Source organism: Condylura cristata, unplaced genomic scaffold (assembly GCF_000260355.1).
Source record: "Condylura cristata isolate star-nosed mole 26May11 unplaced genomic scaffold, ConCri1.0 scaffold00036, whole genome shotgun sequence".
NCBI lineage: Eukaryota > Metazoa > Chordata > Mammalia > Eulipotyphla > Talpidae > Condylura > Condylura cristata.
In genome coordinates this window covers 10,464,492-10,481,749 of record NW_004567137.1, presented here as the reverse complement: position 1 = coordinate 10,481,749, position 17,258 = coordinate 10,464,492, and positions in this window count along the sequence as shown.

Here is a 17,258-nt window from a genome sequence, read left to right as displayed (position 1 = left end):
TGTGTGGTCCTTGAAAACAGAATTGATATATTATTTACTTTGAGACGTCAGTATATATGGTGCAATGTAAATTATTTGTCCTGATCAGTACAAGTTGTTGATTATTTATATTATGCTCTCCTTTATAAACAAATGACTGATGTTTTTATACCACCATAATATAATAGTAGACATCAGATAAAGCCAAATATCACAGGGACTTGGAGCTGTAGTAAGCCCCGTGCACTGCAGGTGCATGTAAGGCCGCAGCCTTTCTGGGAGTGAACTGGCATACTTATCTAAGTCAAGGATATATGCACTAACAACCCAGTAACTCTACTCCTGGATATATATAATTTAGAGAAATTCTCAGACAGGCCTATAAAGAGATTCATAAAATGACGATGATGTGAAAGCATTACTTACAGTAGCAGAGATGGAGGCAATCTGTGTGTCCATCTCTAGGGTAGTAGACAGACAGACACACATGTATCACCTGCTGTTGCTGTGCAGAGTTCACAGATAAGGAACCAGATGAATGCCCAGCAATATGTGTGCACCTTTAAAATAAAATTCTGAGTTAAAAGCGAAGAACACATGGATGGAACTGGAAAAGATCATGCTTAGTGAGATAAGCCAGAAAGAAAAAGAAAACTATTGGATGGTTTTGCTCGTAGCAGAAGTATAATGGACCAGCCGAGAAAATAACAAGAATAATGAACAACTATATACCAGAGACATTTTGTGGGGGTGGAGTGGGGAATGGGATCAAAAATAGTGGGGGGAGTGAAGTGTGTTGGACTATGGTGATGACACATGGGTGACTTGGTGATGGGAAACCCATGGGGATTACAATTGAGATGACAAAAAATGTTCAAAGTGATGTAAAAATAAACTATTATATAACAAAAGAACAATACATAACACAATATCATTTATATTAAATTAATTCATGTATGCAGAACAGCAAGACACATCTTCAAGAACACAAAAACAAATGGTGTGTGTGGTAAGCACACTTGAATGGTGCCTTTGGTAGATGGAAGAAATTGAGAATGAAGAAGGATGGTAAAGGTTGATGAAATTTAAATGAAAGGTATAAACCTTTTAGGAGGTTAAAATATAAATATCCGGGCCCTCCCTGGTGGCGCAGCGGGTTAAAGCACTGCACTGAGAAGCTACAGCCTTTTCCGCATGAGTTCAATTCCCGCCTGTCCCGGAGGTGACCACATGGCGTGGCAGACCTCTCCTGACCCGCCCGCTGCTCCCCTCAGCAGTGTACTTCGTTGATCTGCCTGTTCTGCTCCCCACTCTGTCTCTGGTGAAGCCTCTCACCGCCCCTGAGCCTCTGACCTGTACCCCAGTTCTGTATGTACAAATAAATAAATCTTAAAAAAAAAAAAGATAAATATCGTGTAGGTACTTAAACAAATTTGTATTGGCTTTAAGAAAGGCACTGATAAAACCTCAAATTTCTGAAGTTTAGTACTGCTGAAACAAGAAGTACTGATAAATTGAACAGGAATAATCTAGGAGTTGTTATCTAAAAAACTTTTTTTAAAGGAGATAAAATCCAGTTTTATATCCTATAGCTTCAAAGCAGTGAGAACCAGGGGAACTACATTCCTGGCAGGATTTCTGGATAATTCCCAGCCAAAAGCTTGGCACTTGAGGATGTCTCTCAAAAGGACTAGTCCTGAAGTCAGAACTCATCATTTATAGACTTTTTCCTTTCTGCCCAAAAATAAGAAACAGAGCTAAGAGTTTTGAGAGAAACACAAAACTCATGGAACAAATAATAGCTCTTTTTTAATCATTGAAAAGAGTATTAATCAAGCATCAAATAATAAAAACCCAAGAAAACAGCAATAGCTCCAAGTGGAAAAGAAATAAAGGCAAATAATAAGCATACTTTGAAGTCATAATTTGAAATCAAGTAAGAGAGAGAATCAGGATGCTGGCATTTTCATACTGCAGACTTTGCAAAGTGAAGAGGAAAAGCAAGGTTGGGGAATGATGGGATCTTTTCAGTTAGGTTTACTAATTTATTTCACTGTCTTTAAAGCTCACTTAATAATTCTTCATCTAATCAAAATTTTCCCAACTGCTTTCTGATTTTACAGAAAGGATCATTTTAACCAGGTTCTGCACTCAGTACTTAGGAAAATTTAGCCAATGTTCACTGGACCCTTAAAAGGTAAATGTCATCACACCACATCCATCGCTGAGGCACCCAAAGCTGGTGCCCTGGTCCATTGGGGCCCTCCCCACTTGGTTGTCCATCCTCCCCCTCATTTTCACAGTCAGTGTCTAGGGATCATTACGGTTTTTTGTTTTCTGTCTGACCCCTTCTTTTGTTTCTCTAAAATCTGTATTTCTCTACGTTCCATATATTTGTACTCCATTATTGACCTTTTTCCTTCTGATTTCACTTAGTATTATTCCCTCCAGTTCTATCTCTGTTGTCAAGAGTCTATCCTTTTTTTATATCTGAGTAATATCCCATTATTTGGTCTTGTGTATAATGCATCTCATCATTATTCATCTGTCCTTAAGCACTTACATTGTTTCCCTTGCTTGGCCATAGTAAATAGTGTTCAGGTGAACACAGAGCCCTTTGAAATAGTGTTTTTGTGTTATTTGAGTACATACCTCACAGTGGTGTTCCTGGATCATATGGTAGATCTATTCGAAACATTTTGAGAAATCCTTGTTCTGTTTCCTAAGGGCTGGGAAGTCTCCTTTCTATTCCCTAAGGGCTGTTAAGTTTACAGCTGCACAAGCAATGTACAGCATTGTTTAGTTCATGTTCCTTCTACCTTAACATGATAGGTCAGCTTAGCTGGCGCTGGTCTTTTTGAGATGGCCGTTCTCACATGTGTGAGGTGGTATCTCACCACAATTTCGATCTGCGTTTCCCTGACCATGATGGTGAACATTTCCTGTGTGCCTGTTGGCTGTCTATAACTTCTTTGGAGAAGTGCCTGTTTAGATTTTCTGTCCATTTTTAAATTAGATTGTTTTCTTGTTGTATAAGTTCTCTGCAAATCTTGGATATCAGCCCTTTGTCAGATACAGGGTGTGCAAATATTTTCTTCCATTCCAGTAAAGTATCTTTTGTTTTTATTGTAGCTTCATCCACCGGTAGCTTTTTAGTGTGATGTAGTTCTATTTGTTTATCTTCTCCTTTGCTTTCCTTGCTGTTGGAGACAAATCCACTAAATCACATTTTAAAATATTCTCTTTAAAACTTCTATCTAAGAGAGCCTTTTAGGACAGATACTTGTTGAAAAGAAATTCAGTTACTGCTTTTGTTGCGATTTTATTGCAGCCTCCAATTTTTGACATATAATCACTTACATGTATTATCTTCAAATTGGGTACAATAACAGCAGCATTTACATTTGTTTTTTATCATGCTAATGCAAAAGTTACTTGTTTAACTCTGTGTGAACACATAAAAAAATTACTTTCAGCAACCATTCACAATTTAATCAAGTAGGATGAAGTGACATGTATTCATTTCCATATCTTTTCCCTGTAAGAGAATATTTAATCTTTTGGGTAGCTTGCTTCCGTTTAGATAACTGTAGCTGTATCAGATCCAGAACATGTTACCAGACTAAGGAGCTTCAATTGCACTTATGGGTGTTCCCTTCTCATTTATTTCTCTATTTTCTTTTCTTCGTTTTTTTGTTTTTTTTGTTTTTTTTTTTTTTTTTTTAGAAGAATAGCTCCTGTTAGCACTTCAAGAAGGTTTAGGGAAAAAAGTTGTTCTGGCTTTTATCCACTGCTGCTTCCTATTTCACTGGTTGTTTTCACACAGAACAGAGACAAGAAGCTCAGAGAGAGCCAGTGTCTCAGTCTCAATCCTGAAACCCATGAGGGTGCTCCCCCTCCCCACACTACTTATTTGATTCACATTCTTACAGCCAAGGGTAGATAAATGCTTAAGTTTTATTTCCTTTTTGTAGTTCGGATGTTCTGAAGATTATGTTTGGTGATCTGACACCCATCTTTTCTTGGCAAAGGAATCCTGGCTGATTAAGTATGAGCATAATAGGCTGACAGTCTTTTAAAGGCTATCAGAGAAACAACCCTCCTCCCCACTGGTTTACTACTACAAGATTTTAAAATACATTGTTCCCATTTAGAAAGGGTTTTTTTTACAGTAAGTATTAAAGGTATGAATAGGTGTTAAAAGTTAGTCATTCCTGATCAGTTTCAAGGATTCCTTGGCATCTCAATAAGGTCAGAGTTAGTTCTGGTTGATTATTCACAAGTGAATTTGCACTTCATTTTTTTTTTTAAGATTTATTTATTTATGCATACAGAGCTGGGGTACAAGCCAGAGGTGCAGGGGCAGTGAGAGGATTCACCAGGGACAGAGTGGGGAGCAGAACAGGCAGATCATCGAAGTACACTGCTGAGGGGAGCAGTGGGTGGGTCAGGAGAGGTCTGAGGTCTGCAGCGCCATGTGGTCATCTCCTGGGCAGGGGGGAATCGAACTCATGCGGAAGTGGCTCTAGCCCTTAGTGCTGTGCTTTAACTCGCTGCACCACCAGGGAGGGCCCTGTTTCATTCTTAAAGAATAATCTTTTATACAATTGTCAGAGAATTTTTTCTAAGTTTAGTTCCTTCTACCTTAACATGATAGGTCAGCTTAATTTTGTAGCATTGTCTTTGTTTAAAAACAAAAACTAAAAAAAAAAAATCATCTTAATGAAAAGAATATATTAGAAATTAAACAAAATGTATGTAGCTACTATAGTTGGGGAATAGAAAATATTTGGCTAAAATGATGAAGAGACAATAATAAAGTGGAAAAGAAGAGGTCTTATCTCAATAGTTTTTCTCAGCCTTACTATCCAAAGATCATTCTTCCTTCGTTTTGTATGTTTCTACATCCAGAGGGGGGTTATCTATTTTGCCTCCTTTTACAGTTCCTGAATGTGAGTCTGAAGTAATGTACTTTTGGCTGCATCTTTGATGTTAGTAAATAAAACAGTATTTGTTCAACTAATGAATGATTGAATGAATATGCGTGTGTGTGTGTAAAATATGCTATATATTAAGATATCACACCCCCATGGATATCAATCAGTGGTTTTTCAGCCAGTACAAATTATCTCCTTTTTTTTTTAAAGATTTATTTATTTATGCATATAGATTGGGGTACAGGTCAGAGGTGCAGGGGCGGCGAGAGGCTTCACCAGAGACAGAGTGGGGAGCAGAACAGGCAGATCATCGAAGTACACTGCTGAGGGGAGCAGTGGGCGGGTCAGGAGAGGTCTGCCATGCCATGTGGTCACCTCCGGGGCAGGCGGGAATTGAACTCATGCGGAAGTGGCTTTAGCTTCTCAGTGTTGTGCTTTAACCCGCTGCGCCACCAGGGAGGGCCCAAATTATCTCCTTTTGTATTTCCCTTGGATGATAGTTATAAAACTATGTCATAATTTCCTTCAATTTTTGTTGTATAAGTGTACCCTGATTTTGAAAGCTACAGCTAAAAACATTCCTGTATTTTTTGATAGTAGAAGAAACACGTATAGTGATAAAACTAGAGAAAATAACCATTACAGTTCTTAGAAGTTAGACAAGGAAACCCTCATTTTTGCATGAGTATTTTGTTTTTCAATTTATGTGGCTGTTTTGTAGCCCAAGCCAAAATCAAAATGTACTCCCTAAAGACCATTAGAGGTCATACTGCTCCTTATTTGGAGATACTTTCTGTGTTTCACATGTCCTTCCAGGCATGTGAAGTTTAAATTCTCTGAAAATGGAACCTTTGCTCTGGTGCAGTGCCAGAAAAAAGACTTTACAGCTGAAAAGCCATGGTTCTTTTATGCTGCCACTGATTCATCAAATCTCGTGTAACTGCTTTTCATGCTGCGTATTTACCAGTTGTGAACTTTCCTTACACCTCTTCTCTGGCCTTTCTCTGTGAGGTTATAAAAGTCCTTATTTTTTAAAGGCTAAGGGAGATTTCGCTGAGTGACTCTATATTCATATTTTAGTTCTTTTTTTTTCTTCCATCTTTCAACTTCATCTTGCTACTCTTTGCCTTCTTTGCCTGTCTTGTCATCTTGATCATTTTAGTGACACATTTTAACCAGTTTCAGCCCTTTTAATTTGACTTTATTTTAAATATTTCACTTAGAGTACGTGTTGAATTTTGTTCCATTTTGCAGACTTTCATTGAAATGGGAGAGATGCCTGCCTCTGTGTTCTGAACAGCCTGTTCTTTGGGGATCATGTTTAGTCTTACTGTGAAGATTTGAGGCAGATTAATTTGAGTATTTTTGCCAGAGCAGAGACATTTACACTTAGTAGGTATTCAGTAAATATACAGAACTAATGGTGAAAAAGTATCAACTCTTCATAATGCTATTATAAGAGCAAAATCCACTTATTTTTTTTTAAGTAAAAGCATAGTTACAGTAGATTACAAATATTCAGAAATCCATTATACACTTTCTTTTAACCTGAACCTCACTGCAACATGTAAATTGACTTGTTTATGTTAATAGCAGCCATTTAGGAGTGAATTCCCAAAGCACTGCATGATAATTAGATTGGGCATAATTCTCATAGTGTATGCAACTTTGAAAATAGGCTCCTTCAAAAAAGGTTTAACCTAGAATAGAACAAGTACCTCCAAACTGTCTCTAAAAGGATTCTTGCTCCATAAAACCACACACACAGTGTGGCAAAGATAATGTCAGTGCTTAATGCAGAAAAATAATGCAACATGTTCTTTCTTTGGTTCATTTGCCACCATATGCTACTTGAGTAATGAAAACCTATTTGGGATGGAGACAGATGTGGATATATTCTGCAAAACTAGTCAATAATGAAGCCTTATATTTATTATTTTGAAAATGACTACTAAATGTTCCATTATGAAATATCTCTATATTATCAGGAAATTTCATCTGATCTGTCCCCCAGAAAGACTAGAAGAGGATGTTTAGTTTTCTTTTTTCATTACCCAGTTACTGTGTAATGAAAATTTTTCCAAATTTGGAAAGCCTAATAACTATGCAGTTCTGATAATGCTAAATTAATTAATATTTAAACATTTTTATCGCCATAAGAGAATGCTATTAAAGAATCACTGGTTGCCAAAATACTCATATTTATCAGTACTTTATATGACATCAAACAGAACTGTGAATTAAATATTAATTTAAATTATTCTAAAATGTATCAAAATTCTATTAATTATATAAATTATTCTAGGTTGTGGAAGAATCTGGGGTACAAATAATAAACTTTATCAATATTTAATAGAAGTGAATTAAATAACTTATTTAATATTACCGAGAAGCAATGTCTACAGCTCAAATCTGAACAAATATAAACCACGTTTGGCTGTTTATTTTATATGATTGCAGAAGACAAACTGGGATACAAAAATAATTAGAAAAACACAGGCAAATGATAGCAAATATTTTATGTGTTTTTTTTTTAACTTTTCTGGTAAGCTTTGAAGAGATTTTATACCAGGACCAAAAACTCTATAACCTTTTTTTTTTTTTAAAGGCTCATTTCATTAAACTAGTAAGCTTTTGAGATATTTAGGCTGGCTAAAGACCAACCTATGCATCTGTGGCTTTAATTCAGTTTGAAATTTTGACATTACCTGTCCAAATTCTGAGTAGGCCAGTAGTGTCCTCTGCTTAAATTAACTTTGAGATGTTTTCCTCTGGTGATGTTTTAACCCATAAATATTGACAGCTATTATTCATTGAAATATCGTCCTATTCTGTATATTATTTGTCTATAATAAAATGCATTGAAAACTGTATTGTTGAACATAGTTTCTAGAGCTTCATGCAACAAAAAAAAAGAAAGGCTTATAAATTAGAAAAGGAAAGAAAATAACCTAAAAATTCACAGTGGCTCTTTGCTAAAGCCAAATCTTAAATATATTTAAATTTTATTAAATGCAATGCAATGAATATAGGTATCAAAGAGCAATGAATCCAGCAAAGACTGTTTTTACTAAGTAGGAAAGAGAGGTCTTCAAAATAGCAGCAGCATTTTCCTTTCTTCCATGTCCTCCTCCCATGCATATTGTTCTTAGGCATTGTCTATACATACATGAATTACTTGTTTAGAAACTGAAAATAATTTAGGACAGAAACTGTGTGGCAAAGAAAACCCAGTCCTACACTTCAATTTCAGGTATCATGATAAAGGGTACAAATTAGATTTCTGATGGCTCACTTAGAACAGTTTATACACATGTTAATTTCAATGATGTGTTTCTAAAATTTATAATATGTTTTAATGCACTGTTACTTTAAAAATGCAGAATAATCAGAAGCATGTATAGTGTCTTGCAATACTAGCTATAGATTCTAGAACTCTTCCCACATGATGACAGGGTAAGAAAGAATTTCTTCTCTTCTAAACCGGTGCAAGTTCTAAGATCTTGAGGCAGAGTGTATGGATTTCAGGAGCAGACGTGGACATGCAAACAGAGTAGACTCAGAGGGTGGAGAGTGGGGAGAGATTGAAATAGATGATGCTACTTGAAAATAAAATTAGGTTGTTCAAGAGAAAATGCTACCAAAAAGAAGAAGAAGAAATTAAGTATTTTTTTTCGAAATTGGGATTTTTTACTTAAAATGAAAACAAGTTGCTTTCAATTAAGAAATAAGAACAAGGAGGGAAATGATTAAAACAGAGGTTTTAAAGGATGGGCTGCATCATTTCAGTTTCCTTTTCTTCTATCCTTTCCCTCCCCCAAATACACTGGGTAGAGCAGTATAAATGTGGATGTTCCTAAAGGAGGGAAGAAAGGAAGGAATGGTTGACCAAATGATCTTTTTCTCTATTTTCTCCTTATTCTTAACTTTGTTTCACACTCTTAAATGTTCTCTCCACTCCATTTCCACTCTTTGTTCTCATTCCCCAAACTTAGGGGACAAGAGAACAGAGGTGGTAATCTATACAAAGCTAATCAAAGGCAAAGGTAGATAATCACTCTGCCAACTTCCCTTCTGTCCAACTCTGCTGGCTTTTGGGAAGAGAGCTAAAGGATGTGAAAATACACTTGCCACATCTTGTATCTCCTTTCTGCTACTGGCTCCATAAATTGTCCAGCCTGGCAGTTTCAACCCTGCTGCTATCCTGTCCTGGGTATGGGGAACAGAATTTTCAAAGTATCTTCTGAGCGGGTAATTTCTGACCCTACACAGAGCTGTACTGTTAAGTAGCTGGCTCATTTTGTGTGTGACCTGAGTGAATATTATAGCCCCTAGAGGTCCAGTCTAAATATTGAGTCATCAGATAAACACAGTCTAGCAAACACGATGAGTAAAATGTAACTCAATTTTTACTTTCATTTCTCAAAAACCATGACAGGAAATCTTGTTCTAAATTCAGTTCTACTTCTTTAAATCCTACCTCTGCTATTCTTCTTGCTCTACTACTTTCTCCATGGCTTGACCCTCTTTTTCTCTCTCTCCAGACTTTAGTTCCTCACCATAAATTGCATGTGGTGCACTCTTTCCTTATTTACTTTTCTCTTTGCTTCAAACTTAGTGTATGTTTTTTTGTTCTTATAAATTTGTATGCTTTTGATGCAAGTCCCTCTAAATCTTACCTGGTTCTCCTTCCCATAAGCTCATAAGGTTAGGGTGGAAAAGAGAATGTGATGCTTGGGGTGGAGAAGTAAAAATGTCAGAATTCCCTTAATAGGTCAGGAGATTTAAAGATGCTATGAATAGTCATACATTTATATTTTTACCATTATTATAATGTCTCTAGTTCCCTGCTTTCTCTGATGTCTCTTTTTTAATGATAAACATTCAGGTCTCATCCTTCTGATCAAGACCCATAAACAAACATGCTTAAAATCTAATTACCAGACAACCCATAAAAATAGCTTATATTTGCTGCTTCTACTTTCTACACTTCCTATTTTTTTTTTTTTTGACCCCTGGAAACCTGGACCTCACACCTCACTAGATTACCAGCCACCAAATGATCATGGACCTTCATCTACTCAGTATCTCTGAAGCCATCACATTCTTTCTCTAGCTTTCCTGTTTGTGTCTCCACAAACCAGTTTGCTTTTATTTGCCTCATGACTTCTCCTTAGCTATCTTCTATTACCCTCTGACCATATGTACAGTCCAAAGTTTAATCTCAACCATTTCTGAATGAGTTCCACATCTGTAACTTCAACAAACCTTTTCCAACAAGGTATTGATGAGCTGCATCAATACCTTCCCCAGGAAGAAAAGAAGAAAGATGACTATACTACAGGTATAGTAAGTTATATATCCATTTTCCAGGCTGTGGACTCACTGAAGTTTGTTTAGACAGTCTACTCCTGAAGGTAACTTCAGTTTTCAACTTGAGGTCCTTAACCATCTGTCCATCAGGACACCTTGCTTCCTGAAAAGTATATTGTGTTTTTCCTAATTTACTTTTGCATAATAGCATCACTGCTACTCAACCAAAATTCAGTGTCCTCCTTCCCCACACAAGATACATCAATATAACCCCAAGTCCACTGGTTCTATGGCATCATTTCTTTTTTATCTACTATACTTGCTATTACATTAATTCACGCTTTCTCTGTTGATTTTTCCAGATAACTACTGTAGCCTCCACATTCACTTCTGAATCTCTCTCACTATAATTCACCTCTACTGTTAGCACAATTGCTTTTGTAACACCCAGATATGTAGTTAAACACCCCAATTCAGTAAATACATTGGAGAACACCATCTTGCCTTGATCTGGGGTCACAAACCAAATGCAAAAGAGCAGTGGGAGAAGATAAAACAGAGGAGTGGTCCGAGGCAGGAGCAAGCCCACAGGTGTGGGCCACAGGAGCTGCCATTCAGCTCTTGCCATTGATTATTCTCTGGAACCTAGGTCCCATATTATCAGATAGTTGAGTTTTTCAAAAAAGGGCATAAACTGGGATCCCTAAAAGTAAAAATCTCTCAAATTTACATAACTGGCTCTCATTATTTAAAGTGTGGGTTAGCAAAACCTGTCAAGAACTGTGACTACTAGCCTGCTACTAGTATTCTACAGGATTTGGGTAGAAGACAGGTGAAACAAAGGAATTTATTACTCAAGGACAGCAGCAGGAGGTGTCAGCATGTGCCCTCATTCTCAACCTGGGGCCATCAGCGTGACACGGGGAAACCAGAACAACCTGCACAAAGGGTGTGTTGTGTTACGGGAGAGAAGCCCTGAGCTTTGGGACCTGAATCTTTGGAAGGAGGAGTAATCGTGTCTGCCCTCTTCCCTAGGAGGAAACACTAACTCCATCTCCCAAGTCTCTGTCTAACAACAGCCTTGTAATGACAGTGTGGCAGGAAGTGCCTTTAACTGTATGATGTGCTGAAACCCAGGAGACCCATGCAGAATTGTCATAGCAGCAGCAGCAAAAGTGTGTCTAGTGCACATCACATCAGTAGGGTGTGATCTGTGACTCAAGAGCTGAGGTCACCAAGTGACAGCCTGCAGGCAGTTCTTCTAATTTTGTAAGTACATGGTATTGAAACACAGTATGCCATTTGTTCACATTCTGCCTATGACTGCTGCTGACTTCCAGTTAAATAGGTGCAAGGGACCAAGTTTAAAATATTTACTATATAATCCTTTTAAGGAAAAGCCATTTTATTGACCCCTGGAAGATAAGGTAAGTTTAGTCTGGCATCTAAAATGTTATCTCAGTTTTTTTAAATCAAACATTTAAATCAAACATTTATTCATTAATGAATATGTTTTGGACAATTACTGTTTTCAGCCATGGTACAAAATGTTGATGTTGCCGAATCAAAAAACACGACCCTACTTCCAGCTCAATGAAGGACACATACAGCAGGATAGTGAATATAATATGGTGTGAACTTTCCCATGAAAAATGGGTTTGTGGGGTCATAGGAGTCAACTGTGCAATCTGGGGGCAGTAAGAGTAGCTTCCTACAGGAGAGAGTCCTCTAGCTTCCTACAGGAGAGAGTCCTCGAAGACCAGGTGCAGAAAGAAATAGGCTATTCCAGATACCACAAGCAGAGTTACAAATGTTCAGAGATTGGAGAAGGAAGATACCTTCAGGCAGTTATCTTTGATGGAGAACAAACACTGGGTGCAAGACCAGGCAGTGGGGGTAGGCATGGCAGAAAGTGAGCAGGGGTGAATTATGACAGACTCCGAATGCCTTGTGGAGGAGTTTATCCTGAATCAATTTAGAGCTTTTAAAGTAAGAATTTTAAGATGTGTTTGGAAGTTAGTGAAGCTGGAGGTGGAAAGGCCAGTCACTGTGCTATTGCAGTGACTTTGTGGTACTCAATCAGCAGCAAAATGAAGCAGCAGGAAAGGAAGAGCAGGGATGGGACTGGTACTTACCTTTCTCTGTGCACCCAGTGCTCCAGGCAAACAAATTAGCTACCTCTCCTCGAATGCCTTTTCATGGAAAGAGACATTCATTCAGACAGAGACAGACATTAGAAGACAGGGAGTTGTTTGCATACTTGAATTTCAGTTCCCCCCAGACTATAAGCAGCCTGAGGGCAGGCATCATGCTTTACTCTGATAATATTCCTAAAATTCCCCAAAGTGCCCAGCTGGTGAATAAATGAATGCATGAATGAATGAATGCAATTTCACTTTGTACTCATTCATTAAGACTCAGATCAAATGAATTCTACCCTAGAGAACTAAATTGCCCTTCTCTGTTCTTGTTGTTTTCAGCAAAGTGCTGTGCCACTAGACCAGGCACATTATCACATTAAATTAAAACGAACTGTAAGGTCTGTCAGCCCCAAGGGGATTTTAGAATGCGGAAGGAAAATCTTGTTCTTTTTCCTACCCCTAATATCTGGCACAGTTCTACATAAATTACATAGTTATTGCTAATATGCAAATACTGTTTATACTTTATCAGATTGATCTCTGATGTATCGATCATCTTTCTAGGCAGTTCTGACTGACTCTTCATCCTTGTATTTGATAATCCAATCCATCATTTGGTTTTCAACTTTGATCTATTTTTAGCCTGAAAACAGCTGGTTAGAATAGGTAGAGCTGATCACATGCTCACTTTCTGTACCTCATTAAATAAGTAGATGCTTACGAGAGTGAAAATTTCCAACAAATGGATGTTGCTGTGAAGGCTAAGAACCTAACAACAAAGAAGAATATATGCGATTTCTTGTTTGTGTTTTAATTGTATAGGCAGCATTTTAGCTACCATCTGCAAAATTAGAACGATATTAAGTTTTTCCCGAGTGTAAAGTATGACTAGTAGGTGGTTAGGGGGTATTTTGGGCTTACAGTATCCTTTGCCAGCAGTGGTTTGAAGATTCTTGATGCTGCTGTTTTGTGCGTTTATCCCCTCTGAGAGCATTCCATTTGCCTCATTAACCATAGGACTTGAATTAATATGAATTATTGAAGCTATTTTTTGTTGTCTGCTTTTTAAAACCATTTGGTTAAACATCATTGTTCCTTTCACAGGAAATGTCGATTAACTCTTGAGCATGGTTGTTAAACACACACACACATACACACACACACAAACCCTAACATTGCCAGTTTCTCAGTGCCTTAAAGTTTGTAATGAAATATAATTTAATCATTCATTACCTATTCCCCTCTTCTCCAGGGAGAAAAGAGGGCATGAATACACAAGCAGTGGAGTTGCTATGATTACCATATTTCTTCTTCCTGTCCCTCTACCTTCTGCACATCCCAGATGATAGCTGGCCTGCTCACTTCACCTGCCTGAGTGTGCCCCGCGCAGGGTCATGGGGTCGTGTCCTCATGTATGGTGACAGTTTGTCTCTCATGCCTATGAACTTTAAGGGAAAAAGGGTAAAAGTCCCTTTAGTCTAGGTCGTATACCTCTATCCAGAATTCTTGATTTGAGAACACACAGGTAGGAATGATTCCTTGTGCCTTAACCTGCTCTCCAAGGAGACAGCGTAAAGAAATGATTTGACTCTGATGGCTCTTACGTGTCTAGGCTTCTTGGCAAGCTGATAACTTCTTTTGAGCCTCAATTTCCTAAATTACATAAAGTGCAGTTTTGTGAGGGTTAAGTAGGGACTGTATGCAAAGGGCTTGGAACGGTTTGTTTTTGTTTTTATTTTTCACATGAGCCCGAAGGATACTGGGACGCCCTTGCCAACTTCTTGCTAACTCACAGAGCGCTTAGCTGGAAGGCTCCCCTAGGCCCTGGTTGCCCAGGCCTTCCTGCTTAGGCTGCAGAACCATGAGGAGTGTGACCTTATTTAGACATGGGAGGACGGGGAGAGCAAAGAGAGAGGGAGGAGGGAAGGAAATACCTTTTTTTTTTTTTTAAAGATTTATTTATTTGTGCATACAGAACTGGGGTACAGGCCAGAGGCTCAAGGGGCGGCGAGAGGCTTCACCAGAGACAGAGTGGGGAGCAGAACAGGCAGATCGACGAAGTACACTGCTGAGGGGAGCAGCGGGCGGGTCAGGAGAGGTCTGCCACGCCATGTGGTCACCTCCGGGGCAGGCGGGAATCGAACTCATGCGGAAGCGGCTTTAGATTCTCAGTGCTGTGCTTTAACCTGCTGCGCCACCAGGGAGGGCCCGGAAATACCTTTTTTTTCTTACAATCTTTAACAGTCTATTGTAAAGACATCTTCACTAAATAGTAATTAGCAAACTGTTTTTAAATCTGTGCAAAAATAGTTACAAATGAAACCAACTATGTTTTTAACACATTGCAATATTGTGTCATGTTTATCTTTATTCAGTTGATTCAACAGTTGGTATAGCCTCGCATCACCTTATCAGTATGCAAAGCTTGATTTTTCCATTTTCAGTATGTATTTTTGAAATGTGTATTAAATATTTTCCGGTGAATAGCATACATTTCTCTCTCACTATTTTAATGATAATTTTGCTTAATCTTGAAACTCTGTTTTTTCTATAATATTCTAAAATCATTTTATATCTTATACAAAAGCAATGAGAATTACACTACTGTTAAAATAAGCCTTAGGTATTTCTTCCTACTTCTAAAGATAAAATGTTTAGTCAAGAAAGTTGATAACTAATATTAACCCACAATTTAATTATGGAAAGTGAAGCAAAAACAGTTAAGACTCTTAAGCTTTAGAATTACTTAAAATGATATGTATACACTCTCTTTTGTAGTTGAGAATACTACAATAAGGAAAACCACCTATGTACGATGAGGGAAAGAGAAGACTACCTGATTTTAGCTTTGGACAAGTAAAATGCAAAATTCCAGCTGCAAAAGAGATATCCGTTATATTTTACAATTGCCATCCAACTCCTGGATATGTCTACATTTAAAACTGATATGATTTTAACATTGGTTGCAATTAAAAAAAATTTCCACAGTTATAGCAATAAAGCCAAAAGTGTTACACGGTGCTAAACTAGACACTGAGAAGATGCTTTGCTATTCCTCCCGATGGTCATTGATGTAATTAACTGCCAGCAGCAAAGTTGGATATCTATTCTGTGGCCTTGAATTTGAGTCCAGCTAACTGGCCCCTATGGGGCTAATGCCCATGACTTTGGCCTTTCTATTCTACTTAATAGTATAAAAACATAGATTTCATTGGACTCCTAAAGGATTAGAGTCTTCTCTTCAATACTTGTGCTGATTTTTTTTTCTTTTTCCTTAGTTCTCAACAAACTAAATCTGGCAATAATTGATAAGAACTGATTTTAAAAACTTTAAAATACTATACGGGCAATTTTTTCTCTCTCTCTAGTAACAAAATAACAGGAATACTAGAGAGAAAAAAAAATGGAAATGTCCTTGCATTCCTAGAGGACATTGTTCTTTATGCTTCCTTTAGGCTAAGAAAGCAGGTGCTATTTCTTAGTCCTGTTCTTAAAGAGTGAGAGAATGCAAATAATAGATCAGGAGAATGTGCTAGTTTTTCAATATTGGTAATAAGCTCTGCTCACCACTCCTGGACCCCTATTTCTCTTCTCTGCCCTTCCCTTCTTTCAAAATTTCCTGAGGACAGAGAAACAGATAGTGAAAATATTGGTCACATTTGGAGACAGTTAGGTCATATGTGTTAGTACCCACTCAGGATTACCAGGATCCCCCATTTCATTCCTCTTGTTATCTTTACCCTATGAACTGCAGCCCCGTTTGCCTATGATGGTACATTGCCCAGGAGCCATTATGTATTTATACCACTCTGTATTTTTTTTTTTTAAGATTACTTACTTATGCATACAAAACTGGGATAGGCCAGAGGTGCAAGGTCAGTGAGAGGATTCACCAGAGACAGAGTGGGGAGCAGAACAGGCAGAATAATGAAGTACGCTGCTGAGGGGAGCAGCGGGCTGGTCAGGAGAGGTCTGCCACGCCATGTGGATCACCTCTGGGGCAGGGATCGAACTCACACTGCAGTTACTTGAGCTTTTTAGTGCTGTGCTTTATCCTGCTGTGCCACCAAAGCGGGCCCATCACTCTGTATTTTTATTTAGGAATAAAGCTACTTGGACTTGAAGAATTTTCTGGAACTTCAGGTCAAAGTTTATTTTTAAAAAAATACAGCATAATCAATAACTCTATCAGCATGCAACTAAAACAACTACTGTAATTTTAGATTATTAATTCTCCTCCTTTGCTCTGTGTTAATCCCCTGCTCCTCTAAAGTATGCATGGGCATGGACCCTTAGACTACTTGTGATAAAGAATGTAGGTTTCCATGATGGAAGCATTTGTAATAGATTGATATTTGGTAGCGAGGAGAAATTTCAACAAGCACAGTTTTTTAGAATAGGCTCATCCCTGGAGAACAAAATGTCTATTTTTTTTTAATAAAAATAACCATTGATTATATTTTTGGACAGCCCTGACTTGTTGCTGAGTTGGAAAATTCAGTGATTGTCATTTGGTAGCAGTATTTTTCCATTGCATTTTTGATTCACTACAATAGCCTTAACCCATGAACAAGGTAAAAAAAAAAACTTTAACTGCAAAATGCTGATTACTTCAAATATTTTAAGCACTATAGTGATTTATCTTCATTGCTATGACCAGACATTGGTTTATGTCATCTTTTCACTGACAGCTGAAAATACAGGACCTTTTTAATAAGTTACGGACAAAACACAAAGTCCTTTTAAGTCTGATCCCTCGATATGAGTGGGGTTAAACAAAATCCATGTCCAGTGTCACTGGACTTCCTCAAAAATTAAATGTGTTACCTAAATAAAATCACCATTTCCAGGGAGAGGGATTTGCATATAGTGTTGAGATGGATTTGTT